This window comes from Erpetoichthys calabaricus, chromosome 11 (assembly GCF_900747795.2).
Source record: "Erpetoichthys calabaricus chromosome 11, fErpCal1.3, whole genome shotgun sequence".
Lineage (NCBI taxonomy): Eukaryota > Metazoa > Chordata > Cladistia > Polypteriformes > Polypteridae > Erpetoichthys > Erpetoichthys calabaricus.
The window spans coordinates 149,079,339-149,099,054 of NC_041404.2; the positions used below are offsets into that span (position 1 = coordinate 149,079,339).

General features: G+C 46.2%; 1 protein-coding gene and 1 long non-coding RNA gene across 3 annotated transcripts in view; one reads left to right on the plus strand and one right to left on the minus strand.

Annotated features, from left to right (window-relative positions):
* septin12 (septin 12) overlaps positions 1-19,716 on the minus strand; it is a 248,713-nt gene that overhangs the window by 139,304 nt on the left and 89,693 nt on the right. The gene's annotated exons all lie outside the window — the stretch shown is intronic.
* On the plus strand, positions 7,834-8,665 carry LOC127529559 (uncharacterized). Its single transcript, XR_007936184.1, has 3 exons — positions 7,834-7,898; positions 8,156-8,190; positions 8,560-8,665. It is a non-coding gene; the product is annotated as an uncharacterized LOC127529559 (long non-coding RNA).

The following is a 19,716-nucleotide window of genomic DNA, read 5'->3' on the forward strand; positions in this document are numbered from 1 at the left end:
GAAACAGCTTGTTTAACACGTCGTTTTTTTTTTTTTTCCCATTCCGAGTTTGTTTTCTACGCTTTGCTTTTCCATTCTGCAGTTTTAAAATGTCTGTTTGAATCCGATCATCCAAACATCAAGCTGTTACCAATAGACGCTTGCTGTCTTCAGAGAGCTGGACCTGGGCATGGATACACCCTGACCTTTCACCCTGGACGCCATGGCACGGCCTGACACTAATTCCAGCTCGGATCACAGAGGCCGGTCTTTGATGTGCGGAAGTGCAAGTGGCATCAGCGTGTGGAGAAGAAGCCGCATATTCACTGGGTTAAGAGTCTCTTAGCGCCCACCTCTATGCAACTGCACTTTAACTTGTCAATATTTGGGGGATTAAACGCTGAACGCTCCCCTGACCATAACAAACAGGAGATTAGTGCTGACAGAAATGTGCCGAGAAAGGTACGGCTCACTGCTCTGGAATGAGGGCCTAACAAATTTCGACTAACAACATGAGTGGGTGTGCGGGGAGTGAGGTATGAGAGACTTTGGGGGGGGGGGGGGGGGGGGGCAGTCTGCTTGTACCAGTGGGTTCCTCTTATGCACGTCTGGGGGATTCTTGTGTTAAATGTTGTGAAGACTTGGGCACGTATAGCCGCCCTATCTCTGACACAAACGGGCAGGACACGACTTTGCCACACAGCACACGGTTTATTTATTTAAACACAGTCCGGCACCAGCCCATGCCACAGTCCTTTTTGCTGCCAGTCCTTCCGTTTTTACTCCTCCTCCAGAGCCTAGTCTTCCTCATCCCGACTCAGGCCATTGAGTGGTGATGACTGGCTCCTTTTATTGGGCACCCGGAAGGACTCCAGGTTCCCAATGAGCTTCTTCCGGCAGCACTTCCACCACACCTGGATAGGACCCATGTAAAAGTCCAGGCACCCCCTGAGCTTCCATGCTCACAATCCGTGGCCCTGCTGCAAACCAAGGGGTGCTGTCCACTGTCTTGTAAATACTCTCTCCCCCCTCTTCCATACTCTGGGTGTCCCGGCCGAGTTAGGGCTCCGGCCGTCTGCCATAATATCCATTGAGATTTTCTTTGACGCCAATCTAAAGTAGTAATTCTGTGCTTTTGGTTGCATGACTGGCAAGAGATTACCAGGGACAAGGGCACAGAGCCAAGATAGGTCCAGCTGACAGCCTCCAAGGAAATTAGAGAGCAAGAGAAAATGCCAATGTGGGTATGCAGGGGCAAACTAAACTCAGTCTATGTGCCAAATACCCTTGAAAAGTAATAGGCAGGAGAAGTAGCCCAACCACCCTGGCATAAGGAAGACCTCTTTTCCTCAGGGCCATTTTAACAGCATTATATGCCCTGGGGCAAAATAGTATGCTGGCATACATAGACATCAGAAACATAATGGGCCCCTATGCTCCTGGGGCCACCGAGCCGCCCCCATTGTGCCCATATGTTAAGATGGCCCTGCTAAGTCTTCCTACTAATTTGACCCCTGGAAGCTGCCCGCTGGACCTAACTCTGCTCTGTACCAATCTACAGTGGCAATAAAAAGTATGTGAACCCCGTGGAAGGACCCGGCTTTCTACATTAATTGGTCAGATGTTCATCTTAAGTCTCAACTATGGACAAACACAATGGACTAACGCTAAGGTCACACCAACATTTATAATCTTTGATGTTTTTATTGAACAAACTGATGAACCATTCACAGTGTGCTGTGGAAAAAGTAAGAGAACCCTTGGGTGTAATATCTGGATAGACCACCTTTGGCAACAATGACCTCTAAGAAGAGCTTCTGGTAGCTGCAGATCAGACCTGCACAACATTCAGGTGGAATTCTGGGCCATCCTTCCTTACTGGACTACTTGAGCTCAGCCATTTTCTTAAGAGGCCTGGTGTGAACGGCTCTCTGAGGGTCAGTCTGCAGCATCTCCATTAGGTTAAGGTCTGGACTCTGACTGGGACCCTGAAAAGTAAGTGAACCCATGGATTTAAGATCTGATTGGACCACCTTTGGCAGCAATGACCTCTAAGAAGAGCTTCTGGTAGCTACAGATTAGACCTGCACAACATTCAGAAGACATTTTGGACCATTCTTCCTTAAGAGAATTGCTTCAGGTCAGCCATATTCTTAGGATGCCTGGTCTGAAAGGCTCGCTGGAGGTCCTTCCACAGCATCTCCATTGGTTTTAAGTCTGCGCTCTGACTGGGCCACTGCAAAGTGAGTGACCCCTTGGATTTAATATCTGGTTAGACCACCTTTGGCAGCAGTGACCGCTAAGAAGAGGTTCTGGTAGCTACAGATCAGACCTGCACAAAGTTCAGGAGGAATTTTGGACCATTCTTCCTCAGAGAACTGCTTGAGCTCAGCCATATTCTTAGAATGTCTGCTGTGAACGACTCTCTTAGGGTCATTCTGTAGCATCTCCATTGTTTTAAGGTTTGGACTCTGACTGGGCCACTGCAAAAGGTGGATATTCCCTGTAGTAGATTATTATTATCCAGTAGGATACCTCGATCAACTTGGAATGGCAAGCTACTCCCTCCACCATACTTCACCATTGGCATGATGTCTTCATGTTGGTATGTGGTGAACATTTTATGCCATATTCTTCCTGAACAATTCGATAGCCCACAAAACATTCCCAATTCCATTGTGGACTGTCATGGTCATCTGTCATCTTCAGACATGTGTTTTTTTTTTTTTTTGGTGAGCAGCAGCTTTATCCCTGGTGTTCTGCCATGGACACCACGCCTGTTCAACATTTTACGTATGGTAGACTGATGAACAGAGATGTTAACCTGCACCAGTGATTCCTTCAAGTCTCTAGCAGGTCCTCTGGGGTCATTTTTCACCTCATTGAGCATTCAGCATTGGTGCCCACTTCTAGGGGGAGCAGCCAGAGTACTAATGTATGCACAGTGTGTCTAATTGTGGACTAATGGACATCTAAACATGGCAATCATTTGTAAGCCTTTCGGACTTCTAGGAAGCCAACAATTCTTCTCTTCTGAGATCTCTTATTAGCGCTATTCGCTTCATATCAGCAGATGCTTCATTTAAACAGCAATTTTTTTTTATTATTGTAGAGAAGTGGCTTCCCCCTTGCTGTTCTACCATGGACACCTCATCTGTTTTGTGTATGGTGGACTCAATAACAGAGATGTCCCAGTGACTCCTTCAAGCTCTTTTAGCTGTTACTTTTTAATCTCACTGAGTATTCTGAGTTGTGCCTGTTGAGTCATTTTGACTTGGCACCCACTTCCATGGAGAGCACAGTTTGTCTAACGATGGACTGATGAATATCTAAAGCTCTTTGAAATGTCTTTGTAACCCAATCCAGCTTTAGGCAAATCAGTAATTCTTCCATCAGCAGATGTGCCTTGTGATAAGCAAACTCAAAATGTTTGATCTTTTTTTGATTGGTCAAAGAATCTCTAAGCCACACCTCCAGTTTCATTTCATTGGTTGGACTTCAAGTTTTGCCAACTCCCACCTCTGTTGTCAGCCTTGGGGTTCACAGACTTTTTCCAGCCTACACTGTGGATGCTTGGAAGATGTATCCATGCAAGAATAATACGACCATTTGTGCATTATTCGTTAAAACAAGATGGTGTTTGTTCACAATTATAAATGAGATGATGATCAGACCATACTTGAAGATAAAATGTACACATAAATGTGGTCATTTCCAAAGAGTTCACGTACTTTTCCTTGCCACCGTCACTGAACCTCTACCCTTGGTCACCTCTTTTGCTCGCCAGGGACCCCTCCACAAAAATGACTAAATCACAACAACCCTTCAGTTAGGGGGAGAGTGGTGGCTCTGAGGTAGGGATTTGCACTGGCAAGTGGAAGGCTGTCGGTTCGAATCCCATAAACATTGGGCTTTAACCTGCAATTGCTCCGTCCTGCAATCTGCATCCAGCTCGAAATAACCTGGGGGTTGGTGGCAGAATTGTCACTCCAGCCACCATTAAAGACCTCACACTGTTAAACTCCATCTGAACTAGTGTGGTGCTGAGGTGTCACCCGTTGTTTGGCTGGCACTCAGGTCCTAATCTGCGATCCTGAGTTGGTCTGTCATGTGGTGGGTGCAGCAATGCGCTGTATCAGTGTGTGCTCCTAACCTCTCTCTCCAGTTAGGACGCTGCGTTCATCAATCACTTCTTTTGTCCCAAAGTCACCATGCTAGCAGTTTTATAAAATTCTGTGCACGTCATCATTTAAATTTGATTTTTTTCTTTTTACCGGGCAGCGAAATTGGGGTGGGTGTCCATACATTTCTAAAAAGAATTTTTAAACCCCCAAAATCTGCTAAACAATTTTACTTTTCACTTGTGAGAAGTCAAGCAAAATGTTACCTGTTATTGGCTACCTAAAAAGATTACAATATGCAAGCTGTTGAGGCAACTCGGGCCCCTTCTTCAGACAAGATGTATTGCAAGATGATTTTGATATGAACGTGAACTGAAGCTCCTGACCTGTATCTGCATGATTTTATGCATTGAGCTGCTGCCATGTGATTGGCTGGTCAGATAACTATATGGATGTAGCTGTTCCTAATAATCTGCCCAGTGACTGTAAAGCAGAGACAGCGACCTTCTTCCACGATGCTCAACATCCATCCATCCATTACCCAGCCCGCCATATCCCAACTACAGAGTCATGGGGGTCTGCTGGAGCCAATCCCCGGGAAACAAACCCCAGGCAGGGCGCCAGCCCACCGCAGTGCTAAACATCTACCTGTATAATAACACGAGCTTCAAAAATCGACATCTGAGTGGTGACTCTCTGGCTGAAGGGTCTAGCCTCGTAACTCGAAGGTTGCTGGTTCAAATTCTGGCTACTCCACTGGGCTCTTGAGCAAGGCCTTTAACCTGTAATTGCTCTGGGGGTGCTGTACAAATAGCGGACCCTGCGCTCCGTCCCCCAAAACTCCCTGGAGAGTAAGTTAGGGTATGCAAAAAATGACAAAGTCCTAATGCAAGAAATTGTCAGTCAGTCATTCTCCAACCCACTATATCCTAACACTGGGTCACGGGGGTCTGCTGGAGCTAATCCCAGCCAGCACAGGGTGCAAGGCAGGAACAAACCCCAGGCAGGGCATCAGCCCACCACCGACAAGAAATTGCATTTGGCAAATAAAATTAAAACTCTATTGGAGCCCTGTATGCTACCCCCTGCTGGTGAGTGAGTAAACTGCAAACTCTGTGAAAACCCTCCAAAAGGGCGCTGCATAAAAGACACATTGGAGCTTCTCTCATATATGGCATCTCTCATTCTGCTGTGGGAAAAACAAGATTAAAACCGATCCACGTGTCCTTCCAATCACCCATCCTAGGAACAAATCCAGTGCCTTTAGCCAGTATGCTGCCATGGTAAAATGCACGATTCTGGCTATTGACGGCAGTCAAATAGGCTTTTTTGGAAGTGGCCGCTCCGGTTTCCTCCCACAGTCCAAAGACATGCAGGTTAGGTGGATTGGCGATTCTAAATTGGCCCTAGTGTGTGCTTGGTGTGTGGGTGTGTTTGTGTGTGTCCTGCGGTGGGTTGGCACCCTGCCCGGGATTGGTTCCTGCCTTGTGCCCTGTGTTGGCTGGGATTGGCTCCAGCAGACCCCCGTGACCCTGTGTTCGGATTCAGCGGGTTGGAAAATGGATGGATGGATGGATGCTCCAGTTTTAAAGCATCATTGGCTTCCAAGAAGTGCTGGTCTCCTGTCACGGCGGGGACTTTTCGTGGTGAGGCTTCTTGGCACTTTACCCTAAACCCTTCAGGATGGCACAAAGAGACACCTTTGACTTCAGATGTGCAAGAGGAATGGCAGGTCACGTCACACAAGTTCTTGGGATGTAAAATTGGGTCCCCCCCCCTTCCTTGGTAACACCAATTATTATGGCCAATCGAGCCAAAGGGAAACTGTTACCTCAAGCGTCTCATTGATTTTTAGGCCACAAGGGTGTGTCAGCAGCCCCCCCCACCTCATTCCACTGTAGTCAAAGTGCTCAACTGCAGCGCATATAAAGCAAAGAGAGACAACGACCCTCTGCCATGATGCCCAGCATTCAACTGTCTAATAAAAGTGAACTACTGAAGCCCAGTGTGCTGCCCCCTGCTGGTAAGTGAGTAAACTGTAACGGCAAAAATCCTCTGCATAAAAGCAATAGAGCCTAGCTGTGGACCTCCAGAGCTCCACTCCACTGTCACTTTATATTACACGTCAGTGATGACGCCTGGTTAGCATCTTGAGCATGGGAAAGGCGCTATATGAATAAAATGTATTATTATCATTATTACGAGGGTTATCTGACTCAAGTCAAGTACACCAAGTGACAAAAGCCTGCAATCCAATTGGCTGTCCAGCGGAGCAGAGGTTTGCAGCTGGACCCTTGTCCATTTAAAGACATACTGGAACTTAATAGCAACTCTCATTCTGCTGTGGGAAAACACAATTGAAAATGATCGGCGTGTCCACCCAGTCATTCAAACGGATAACAAACCCTTTAAGCAATACCCTGCCATGGCAAAGTTCAATTCTACGCTGTTGAATTTGGTCAAATAGGCTTTTGGAGGTGGATGTTCCAGCTAGTCATTGTGCTAATTTTTGAAGTTTGGGACTTTTCATATTGGAGTTTCATGTTGGGGGTGCTTGGCACTTCAGGACACCAGAAAAAGATATCTGTGATTGGGGTCTCGTCACACAAGTTAGCCCGCCAGGACTATGGGATGTGAACTCATTCTGTAGTCAATCAAGCCAAAGGAAAATTGTTACCTCAAACGTCTCGGTGTCAAACGCACACACACACACACACACAAGTCAGTAGGCTAATTGCACTGGAGGTCTGCTGCACTTTAGTCAAAGCAAAGAGAGACAAGGACCCTCTTCCATGATGCACAGCATCCACCTGTCTGATAAAAAGGCAACATCTCTATTGGAGCGCAGTGTGCTGCCCCCTGCTGGTAAGTCAGTAATCTGCAATGACCACAAAAATAAAAACCACTCTGAGCACACTGCATAAAAGACATTCTGGAACTTAACTGCATCTCTCATTCTGCTGAAAATGATCCATGTGTTCAACCAATTATTACAATGGATAACAAATCCAGTGCCTTTAAGCAATACACCACCCCATGGCAATGTTTACGTCTTCAATTCCGCCGTCAAATTTGGCTTTTGGAGGTGGATGTGGTCATTTTTGAAGCTTGTAATCTTAGACATGGCAGGGTTTTTTCCATACTGAGGCTCCTTGGTACTTCAGGACCCAACAAAAAGACAACTTTGACTTTAGATGTGCAACTGGGGTCTCGTCACACACGTCAGCCTCAATGGGGCTCTTGGGATGGGAACCTAAGGTTCCACCTTCTGAGCTTAGACAACTGATTTGGTCAATCAAAACAACTGTTTACATTTACTTATTTGGCTGATGCCTTTATCCAAGGCGAGTTTCTTTTGGTTTTCCAATTGGAGCTCAAGTGACCTGCTCAGGTATCGTTAGCGGGACCTGAACCCACAGCCTTTCAGGTTTTGAAGAACACCAAAGCCTTAGCCACTTAGCATGACGCATTATTATTACGTTTTGGCAGATGCCTTTATCCAAGGTGACTTACAACATGGTGGCACAGTGGGTAGCGCTGCTGCCTCGCAGTTAGGAGACCCGGGTTCGCTTCCCGGGTCTTCCCTGTGTGAAGTTTGTCTGTGTGGGTTTCCTCCAGTTTGGATAATGGATGGACTTACAACACCTGAGACATAACAGGTTGCCATTTCTTTTGTTCTTCCAAGCCTTAGACACCACACTGCATGGCCTATTATTATGACTTTTTAGCTGACGCCATTTCTTTTGTTTTTCCAATTGGACCAGAGGCAGATGAATTGACTTGCTCAGCGTCACACAGGTGTCAGTGGTGGGATGTGAACCCATAGCCTCAGGGTTTTGAAGGAGGCCAAAGTCTTAACCACTACACCCTACTGCCTAGTATTCCTTACAGTTCTTCATCCTCTTCTTCTTTATCTTTTACTTCTTATTATTTTTATTTGGCTGCCTCCTTTATCCAAGATGACGTATAACATTTGAGATACAATCGGGTTGCATTTCTTTACTGTTTCCAATTGGAGCACAGGCAGGTCAGGTGACTTGCTCAGGGTCACACAGGTGTCAGTAGTGGGATCTGAACCCACAGCCTCGGGGTTTTGAAGAAATCCACAGCCGTAACCACTACACTCCACTGCCTATTATTATTACTTTTTGGCTGACGCTTCTATCCAAGGTGACTTACAACATCTGAGAGACAATCGGTTTCCATTTCTTTTGTTTTTCCAATTGGACCAGCGGCAGATGAATGGTCTTGCTCAGGGTCACACAGGTGTCAGTGGTGGGATTTGAACCCAGAACCTCTGGGTTTTGAAGCAGTGCAAAGCCTTAGCCACTACACCGCACAGCCTATTATTATTATTTTTTAGCTGACGCCATTTCTTTTGTTTTTCCAATTGGCAGATGAATTGACTTGCTCAGCGTCACACAGGTGTCAGTGGTGGGATGTGAACTCATAGCCTCAGGGTTTTGAAGGAGGCCAAAGTCTTAACCACTACACCCTACTGCCTAGTATTCCTTACAGTTCTTCATCCTCTTCTTCTTTATCTTTTACTTCTTCTTATTTTTATTTGGCTGCCTCCTTTATCCAAGATGACATATAACATTTGAGATACAATCGGGTTGCATTTCTTTACTGTTTCCAGTTGGAGCACAGGCAGGTCAGGTGACTTGCTCAGGGTCACACAGTGGCATTAGTGGGACCTGAACCCACAGCCAAAGCCACAACACCACGCTACCTATTATTATTACTCTTTAGCTGACGCCATTTCTTTTGTTTTTCCAATTGGTAGATGAATGGTCTTGCTCAGGGTCACACAGGTGTCAGTGGTGGGATTTGAACCCACAGCCTCTGGGTTTTGAAGAAATCCACAGTCGTAACCACTACACTCCACTGCCTATTATTATTACTTTTTGGCTGACGCTTCTATCCAAGGTGACTTACAACATCTGAGAGACAATCGGTTTCCATTTCTTTTGTTTTTCCAATTGGACCAGCGGCAGATGAATGGTCTTGCTCAGGGTCACACAGGTGTCAGTCGTGGGATTTGAACCCAGAACCTCTGGGTTTTGAAGCAGTGCAAAGCCTTAGCCACTACACCGCACAGCCTATTATTATTATTTTTTAGCTGACGCCGTTTCTTTTGTTTTTCCAATTGGCAGATGAAGCGACTTGCTCAGGGTCACACAGGTGTCAGTAGTGGGATTTTTGAAGTCCAAAGCCTTAGCCACAACACCACATTGTTACCTCAAGTGTCTCATTGGGCTTTAGTGTGTGCACTTGGGTTCCCCCATAATTTCAATCCGCAATGATGGTTTGCTGCTCGAGCCATGCAAGACACAAGTCCGGCATTATCGTCGATTGAGAAATAAAGAGGGCGGTTGGATCACAGTCCACCCACACGAGCAAAGATATCAATCAGTGCGAAAACAGCACAGGCAGACTTTGAAGTGAAAAAGAAGGCCAACAAAGAAATGAAGCCTTCCCTGAAAGAATGCCTAATGGGGGAGTGGGTGGGTTTGTGTGTGTGATGGTGGGGGGGGGGGGGGGGGGGGGGGTTAAAAAAAACACATCTGCTGGTGAAGAATGTATTGCTTAAATCACTATAATTAAATCCAGAATAAATCGCGCTCTATAAAGGAGCGAGGGGACATCCTGCCAGTTCCCTGCAAGAGTCAACATGACATGGAGAGAAGGTTTCAGGGCTCGCTAGGCAAAACAAAAAAACACACACACACAATGGGATTTAAATCAGGAGGCAGCGAGCAAACAGGCTTTAAGATACCCCCCCCCCCCCCCCCAATGAGGTAAAAAGGGGGCTTTTGTTGCAAACGAAATGTGCGTTTTAATAGCAATCGGTTTCCAGCTCCTGACTTAGGAGCTTTAGATGTTTGTAAATACGGTGAGTAAATGAATGAGCAATTACATGCTGGTGGGATGGGACTTGGGTTAAGGGGGAGGTGGGGGGCGCTAAGGCATGGAAGGTCAACAATTCGTCTCCTCATATTACAAATGCAAAAGTTCATCGACTGCCTAGAACTTCCTCCCGTCTTTATGTCGCTGCTAGTGGGCTACCTGAGACCCTCGACGTGAATCCAGTGTGTCTGTCAGCTGGAAACCTCCAGCCTGGTGAGAAGGGCAGAGGAAGCTGCATGTGTATGTATGTAGGTGCATGGCTGCTGCCTCAAAGTTAAAAATGTGAGGCCGAGGAGTCACCGGGGTCTGCCTGCACTCAGACAGGAGTGACTTGTCTGCCCTTCATGGCATACGCCATCACTTCGGTAGTCATTGAGGGCCGTCGTAACGTATGGGCACACTGGGCACTGGCTGGGGGCCCCAGGAGTATAAGGGTCCACAAGGTTTCTGATGCCTATGTAAGTTTTTATTTTGCTATCAAAACAGGGGTCCCAGCGCACTACTATGATGCTGTTAAGATGGCCCTGAGATTTTCTACCAAAGCGCCCCCCCATGTTATTCATAACCACCTCGCATATCATCCATCCATCCATTTTCCAACCTGCTGAATCCGAACATAGGGTCACGGGGGTCTGCTGGAGCCAATCCCAGTCAACACAGGGCACAAGGCAGGAACCAATCCCGGGCAGGGTGCCAACCCACCGCAGGACACCCACACACCAAGCACACACTAGGGCCAATTTAGAATCGCCAATCCACCTAACCAGCATGTCTTTGGACTGTGGGAGGAAACCGGAGCGCCCGGAGGAAACCCACGCAGACACGGGGAGAACATGCAAACTCCACCCTCGCATATCAATTTTATAAAATACTAGCTGTCCCTCGTGGCTTCACCCATGTTGAAGTGAAACAGGACAGTGAGGAGGGCCCTGCCCGGCTCCCAACTCCTGACGTCACGCTTCCCCCTCCCCTGGCCCCGCAGCCTCTGCCTCGGGTGTTAGCAAGCGAACTATGATACTTAGTGTGATGAGAGAAGTTGCAAAATCAACCGGAATGTTCAAGCAAATTCTAGAAACAAAAAACGATCTAAATCCGTTGAGTAGTTCTCTCATTCGCTAGCTGAACGGATGTAAGATACGCCCCCAGGCTGGCGCGTGAGTGAGGATGGCCCCGCCCAGCTCCCTACTCCTGAGGCCCCGACCCCCTCCCCTCAGCCCACCCCCTCTCTCTCAGATCCTTGGAATAAATCGGAAACCGCAAGAAAACTCTGATACTTAGCACGATGAGAGAAGTCGCAAAATCAACCGGAATGTTCAAGCAAATTCTAGAAAAAAAAAAGATCTAAATCCGTTAAGTAGTTCTCTCGTGAAAAGCGGACAGACAGACAGACGCTGGATTTTATATCTAGCGTGATACTTTAGGCGTGTGCCCGTCACATGATGTGACTTTTTCTGTCTTTTGCATGATGTTAGCACGTCAGAGGGAGTGGTGGCACTGCCAGTCATTTCATCGGACTCACTCCACCCAGTCTGTGAGAGTCTTCCCCCAACAAGATCTGGATGTTAAGTCGTAAGGGTTAGGGCTCTGTGTGTGCGTGAGAGAGCTGACAACCAAGGAGCGCTCAGCCAGAAGTACCACGCATGTTGATGAAGCGACAAGGAACGAGGAACACGGGGCCTCCAAAAGAGAGGAGCGATTCATTTGCCCCAACGTCTCTAGTTTGACCTACCACAACAAGGCCGAGACGGCGGTTGAACTTGCCGTCTTTGCACAACTCTGCTCTGTCCAATCAAAGCGGGGGTTCTCACAATACTTTAGAAATGTGAAACTCATGTCATCTGACATACCCTGTGACTTCTAGGGGTGTCACCTGACATCTTCAGGCAGCAAGATCAGCACAGTCGTCCAGCTTGACATCCCCTCTGACTATGCGATGTCGGCTTCAGAGACTCTCATGTCCAGGGTTGGTGGTCCCTGCCTTCCATTCCAGTGCTATTAACTCGAATGAGCAGTTTTCCAAATTTGAATGACCGAAGAAATTTCCTAGGTATCAATATAGAAGACCTAACTGTTAGCTCTGAGGCTAGGGATCTGCACTGGCAATCGGAAGGTTGCCGGTTCGAATCCCGTAAATGCCAATAAGGACTCTGCTCTGTTGGGCCCTTGAGAAAGGCCCTTAACCTGCAATTGATGAGCGCTTTGAGTAGTGAGAAAAGCGCTATATAAATGCAAAGAATTATTATTAACTCCATGAACCCTGAATGAGGGGGATGGCAGTTGGTGGGATCACCAAAGAACCGAAACAGAACTAGCGATCGATGCCATATTGTGGATTTTAATGAGAGGGTGTGATTTAACCTCCATCCGGCCAAGCCGTGAAGCCTGCAATCACCCTGTGCTATTTAGGTGTAGGGGGAGCAGTTTCGGAGACATTTGCGGGTGGGAAATCCTGGCATGGAGGTTCTTCGTCGAGATAGCTGGCACTCGTATTTGAACGCAGCAAGCTTTCCAATGAGGTGACCAAACCACTAATGGCTCCCACGGACTTCCATGAGAAATGTTATATCTTAGCTGGCAAAGGGGAGAGATCAAATATTTATGGCACTGAACTGATCCAGTTCAACCAGATAAAAGCTCCTGGCAGCTTCTCTCCAGTTTGGTTTCTGCAGCTGGATAACACCGCTGCCAGCTCCTTAATAAGGACGAGAACAGATCTGCTTTACCACCAGGATCTCAAAAAGAACAATGTTAACGGTTTAGCAATGAAAATATCGGTAAAACGTTGCCACCTCCAGTTTCTAAGACCCTCAAAGAGTCATGGCATGGAATCGTGACTCACGCTTAGGTTCAATTCACGTTCTTGTCCCTTTCTGTGTGGAGCTTGCCCATACTTCCTGCATCTCTTTGGGTTTTCTCCATCCTCACCACATTCCTCTTGTATCCCAAAGGCTTGAGCGTTGGGTGAATTAGTTGATAACGCTAAGGTGGCCCCCATGTGTGAGTGTGTGACTGTGCCCTACATTGAACTTGCACCCCATTCATGCTGGGCTCTGATGCTACTGCAATTCCTACTGGTCCCGGAATAGATAAAATTAGTCATAAAATGAATAGATGGACAATTGTTATGATGTGGAGGTAGAAAATATAAATTGGTTATCACTGAGCCAGGACAGAAACAATCACTGTGCCACCCTGAGTGCTCCAAATATCAAAACAAATTTAGGGTGGCGCAGTGGTTAGCAGTGCTTGCCTCATATGTACTGTGATCCAGGCTCAATTTTCAACTGAGTCACACCTAGCAGCAAAAGCACATGGACTTTCTATGGCGACCAATTCTAAGGGTGTACCCCTACAGCAGAGAGAAGGGTCTAGCTGCAACCCCTCTGATTCAGGAGGTCCGCTGGCCTGCCAATCAGTTTGGATGTCTATGTCACATGATCTACTCAGCCCACAGTTCTACACAACACGCCCACTCGATATCCGTCATTGCTCCTGAGATAATTAACACTTCCACAACCCCAACCATAACCATCATGTAAGATTTGTTTATGAGAACAAGAAATGGGCGCAATGAGAAAGACGCAAATGACTTGGCATGTCTCATGAGATCACCGATTATTGAATGTGTCCAATTTGATTGGCTCATCAACGAAGCAGAGCTGTCACAATGCATTTTATTACTACATGCATTAAAAATACATTCCAACAGATGGTGCACCGCAAATATTAACACTAAGATCTACAGCAATGTCTTAGGCACCCACAAGAGCATCAAATTTAAAAAAGATACTTGCAGCGTTTGAATTCTAAAGTGTTAGAGGCTGTACTTGGCAGTGACGAAATGCCTTGTATCTTGTATGTTGTGTGCTTTCAATCAACATAGTAAATATTATTAGTTGAATTAAAATTAGAGGAGTCAGAGCTGGTGGTACCATAAACTGAGGAACAGAAGATTTGGAGTCGGAGTTGATGGTTCCATAAATTTAGGAATTAGAATCAGAGTCTGAGTCATTGGTACCATAAATTCAGGAACTGGAGTCAGAGTTAGTGGTATTATAAATTTAGAAGTTGTAGTTGGAGTAGTTGGTGCTATAAGTTTAGAAGTTGGAGTCGGTAGTATTACAAATTTAGGAGTTGGAATCAAAGTGGAGTTGTAAATTTAGAACTGGAGTCAGAGTTAGTGTTATTAGAAATGTAGAAGTTGTAGTCAGAGTTGTTGGTGCTATACTGTAAGTTTAGAAGATGGAGTCGAAGTCAGAGTCGATGGTATTATAAAGTTAGGAGTTGGAATCAAAGTTGGAGCTGTTGGTACCATAAATTTAGGAATTGGAGTTGGAGTCAATGGTATTACAAATTTAGGAGTTGGAGATGGAGTCAGAGTTCATGGTTCCATAAATTTAGGAATTGGAGTCGGAGTTAGTGGTATTATAAATTTACAAGTTGGAGTTGGTACTATAAGTTTAGGAGTTGGAGTTGTAGTCAGAGTCAGAGTCGGTGGTATTACAAATTTAGGAGTTGGAGTTGGAGTCAGAGTTCATGGTTCCATAAATTTAGGAATTGGAGTCGTTGGTACCATAAATTTAGGAACTGGAGTCGGAGTTAGTGGTATTATGAATTTAGAAGTTGGAGTTGGTACTATAAGTTTAGGAGTTGGAGTTGGAGTCAGAGTCAGAGTTGGTGGTATTACAAATTTAGGAATTGGAATCAAAGTTGGCACCGTTGCTACCATAAATTTGGGAATTGGAGTCGGAGTTGGTGGTACTAGAAGTTTAGGAGTTGGAAGTGGAATCGGAGTCAGCGTTACCATAAATTTAGGAATTGGAGTCAAGAGTTGATGGTATTACAAATTTAGGAATTGGAATCAAAGTTGGCGCTGTTGCTACTATAAATTTGGGAATTGGAGTCGGAGTTGGTGGTACTAGAAGTTTAGGAGTTGGAAGTGGAATCGGAGTCAGCGTTACCATAAATTTAGGAATTGGAGTCAGAGTTGATGGTAGTATAAGTTTAGGAGTTGGAGCCGGAGTCAGAGTCAGAGTTGGTGGTTCCATAAACTTAGGAACTGGAATCAGAGTTGGAGTTATTGGTATCATAAATTTAGGAATTGGAGTCAGAGTCGGTGGTAGTATAGGTTTAGGAATTGGAGTCGGAGTTGGTGGTACTAGAAGTTTAGGAGTTGGAATTGGAGTCAGTGTTACCATAAATTTAGGTATAAGTTTAGGAGTTGGAGTCGGAGTCAAAGTCAGAGTTGGTGGTTCCATAATCGTAGGAACTGGAATCAGAGTTGGAGTGGTTGGTATGATAAATTTAGTAATTGGAGTCAGAGTCGGTGGTAGTATAAGTTTAGGAGTTGGAGTTGAGGTCAGTGGTACCATAAAATGAGGAGCGGGAGTCAGAGTTAGTGGTATTACAAATTTAGGAATTGGAATCAAAGTTGGCGCTGTTGCTACTATAAATTTGGGAATTGGAGTCGGAGTTGGTGGTACTAGAAGTTTAGGAGTTGGAAGTGGAATCGGAGTCAGCGTTACCATAATTTAGGAATTGGAGTCAGAGTTGATGGTAGTATAAGTTTAGGAGTTGGAGCCGGAGTCAGAGTCAGAGTTGGTGGTTCCATAAACTTAGGAACTGGAATCAGAGTTGGAGTTATTGGTATCATAAATTTAGGAATTGGAATCAGAGTCGGTGGTAGTATAGGTTTAGGAATTGGAGTCGGAGTTGGTGGTACTAGAAGTTTAGGAGTTGGAATTGGAGTCAGTGTTACCATAAATTTAGGTATAAGTTTAGGAGTTGGAGTCGGAGTCAAAGTCAGAGTTGGTGGTTCCATAATCGTAGGAACTGAAATCAGAGTTGGAGTGGTTGGTATGATAAATTTAGTAATTGGAGTCAGAGTCGGTGGTAGTATAAGTTTAGGAGTTGGAGTTGAGGTCAGTGGTACCATAAAATGAGGAGCGGGAGTCAGAGTTAGTGATATTACAAATTTAGGAGTTGGAGTTGGAGTCAGAGTCAGAGTTGGTGGTTCCATAAACCTAGGACTTGGAACCAGAGTTGGAGTCATTGGTATCATAAATTTAGGAATTGGAGTCAGAGTCGGTGGTAGTATAAGTTTAGGAGTTGTAGCTGGAGTTAGTGATATCTTAAACTGAGGAGTCAAGGGTTGGAGTTGAAGGATTTGAGTACCAACTCCACATCCCTGACTATAACGACTGGTAGTTAATGTATTTGTAGTGGTACATAGTTCAGTCAGTTCAGACCACATTATTTATTACAACAACATATCCATTTGTACCTCAAAGGGGGACCCCACTCCTTTACCTTCACTACTATTAGGCATAAATTGTGTGTATCCTACAGATCTTTAGGGATACCCGACCCCACCCCTGTTATTCCAAATGAGAAGGTCACCATGACAGCACAAAGTATCAAAACGTGCCACTGCTTGGTGAGTCCAGTCTCATCCTTAATGGATGGACCACCCGCCACCACAGGACACACAGACCGGGTAAACTGAGGCACTTGACAGCAATAAAAACAAAAATAAAGCAAAGCATGACAAAGGAATAAATGGCTAAGTGGACATCAGCAGTACGAAACCAGGGTGTCCCCCCTCCCTCCCCAGGTCGTGACCCCGCCACAAGTCAGCTCGCCAGACACACACGGGCCCCAATCTGCAGAACGGCTGTTTTGATGTCAACAAGATGGCTTTGCGCTGCCACTTTCCAGCGTCTCCCAGAGGCTTAACCTTTGGCTGCATATTTTTTTTTTCCTGCAGAATTACAAAAGAGTGGACATTTTTAACCGAGGGGACGACATTAATCAGGGAATGCTGGGCATTTTGTAAAAAAAACAAAAAGAGAAACAGCAAAGGGCATTCTGCTTTGGGTTGAAGCTGGGCTGGCACTCCCAAGTATGTGCAGATTTTATTCCCCGGTGCACCTAAGGCTCCGGCATTCAGGTGCCCCCCAGGGGTTCTCTGTGGTGAAGAATTTCGGATTTGGCTTCTTTTTTTCTTTTTCTTTTTTTTTTTAAACAGGAAACTGCAGCTTCAAAGCAGATAAGGGATAAACACTCCTAATCCGAAGATTGAGTCTAATGCTATGTTTTGTCAGCTCTGGTTAATGGAGGTAGGGGACGCTGGGTGGGTTTTATGATACAAATGAAAGAGACATTTGGGGGTAAAGAGAGGGAAACACTCCACTAGCATGAAAAGAAAGTCAGCCAGGGCTTCAAACGCTAAACGAAAAGCCCAATCGGCCTGCAGACATTGCCAGAAAAGTTTAATCCCCCGAGTAGATGCAGGGGGCCAAGCGCCCCCCCCCCCCCCCCCCAAAGGGTGTTAAGGTGCCGGAGCCGTCGCTCCCCTTTTTAATCCGTGTCCACATGGCATTCCAAATGGCTGAAAAGCAAGCCGCTCGGGCTCAAGCTCTCAAACACAAAGAGCTCTTTTTCACCGGTGTGGAACGCCCCCCCACCCCCCCAATCCCGTCCCATTCTTACTGCAATTTCACTGATGGCCCGAAACACACTGGATGGCAAAAATCCGATTTCAGCAGCCATGGATGGTGACTGTAACTCGATTTAAAGAAAATTAAAAATGGTAAACAATGCCCAGCCAGACCAGGAACTTAAAAAGTGGTCCGAAACACATTGTTTTTAAACCCTCCATCTCCACCAAACCGACTCTGACGATCATGCTCACTTCACGTGCTTACTGTACATGAGAAAAAGTGGGTCACGGTGCCACAAAGGTCGAGATACACCATTTTAAACCCAATCATCCAGAGCAGGGCCATGGGGAGGCTGGAGCCCACCCAGTAAGCATCAGGTGGACAGCAGGATCAATGCCTGGGCACAGGGTGACATGACAGGGTGAGGTGAACGCACACACATTTAATGTCTATTCAGATTATGTGAGGAAGAAACTCCATGCAGGGGGGCACCCAGGACAGGAGGTCCAGTCTCCTTGTTACAAAGCAGCAGCACCACAACTATACCACCCCAGGTTTTAAAACCCTTTCTTAATTATGTACACAAGTGACAAGTCATGTCTTTGGAATTTGGGAGGAAACGCCACACGAACACGGGGAGAACATGCCAACTCCACGCAGTTAGCTCCCAGGACATGAACTCCAGTCTGCTTGATGCCACCACTGCACCAACCTAACTTTTGAAACCTCTTGCCGATTATGGACACAAGATTGGGTTTGCAGACTGCTCTGATGGGACATTTACTTCTTAAAATGGCGGGCACAGGGCAAATTCCAAAAATCAACGATGGCAGCTTCCATTAGTTTATTCAGCCATCCATCCGTCCATCCATTTTCCTAACTTGTGTATCCAGGGCAGGGTTTAGCTGGAGCTTTTCCCAGCAAACACTGGGGGGCAAAACTGGCACAGCACCTGGACAGGGTGCCAGTCCGTCACATGGTGAGGCCATTTTAACAGTGTCCATCCACCAAACCTTCATGTCTTTGACTGTGCAATTAAACCCACATGGACACCGGGAGAACGTGCAAACTCCTACCAAGAATACAGTGGGGCCATGGGGAGGCTGGAGCCCACCCAGTAAGCATCAGGTGTACGGCAGGATCAACATAAGCTGACAGATAAGTCTATAAGGTGGATACAGAAAATGGATGAATGGATGGGTGGGACATTTACTTCATCAAGTGGCCAGCACAGGACTAAAGCAAGATGTCATTGATGATAGCTTCCATTAACCTATCCATCCATCCATTCTTTTTCCTAACCAGCTTATCCAGGGCAGGGTCACGGGGCAGCTGGAGCCAAGATTCAGGCACAAGGCAGGAGCAACACCTGGGCAGGGCGCCAGTCCTTCACATGGTGAACTCACAAATGGGCCAATTAAACAGTGCCGATCCACCAAACCTTCATGTCTTTGCAATGTGGGGTTAAACCCACACGGAGATGGGAAGAACCTGCAAACTCCTCCTTCTGGCAGCTATGGGCACAAGGATATTGGAGTTTACAGATTAGGGGATAAGGTGGGTATAAGAAAATGAATGGATGGGTTGGGTGGGACATTTACTTCATAAAATGGCCCAAAGCAAAACGTCATCAATGATAGCTTCCATTAATTTATTCAGCCAGCCAGCCATGCATCCTTTTTAATATCCTGCTTCTCCAGTGCAGGGTCACTGAGCTCCTTTAGCCCATCCTAGCAAGATTCGGGCATAATGCAGGAACAACACCTGGACCGTGGTGGGCACACACAATGGGCCAGTTTAACAACGTCAATCCACCTGACCTTCACGTCTTTGCAATCTGGGGTTAAACCCACATGGGGAGAACATGCAAACTCCTCCTTTTGACAGCTGTGGGCCCAAGGATACTGGAGTTTACAGATTAGCCTGATGGGACATTTACTGTACTTCTTTAAATGGCCAGCACAGGGCAAAACTGAAAAGTCAATGATGGTAGTTTCCATGAGCTTACTCAGTCATCCATCCATCCATCCATCCACCCATTCTCCTAACCTGCTTATCCAGGGCAGGGTTTGGTAGTTGTCAGCTGAAGTCTACCCCAGCAAATGTCAGGCACAAGGCAGGCATATGGTGGCAGTCCTCACACAGATGGGCCAACCTAACAAGACCAATCCACCTAACCTTCATGTCTTTGCAATGTGGGATCAAACCCTCATGGACACTCAGAGGACCTGCCGACTCTTACTTCTGCCAGTTATGGACACAAG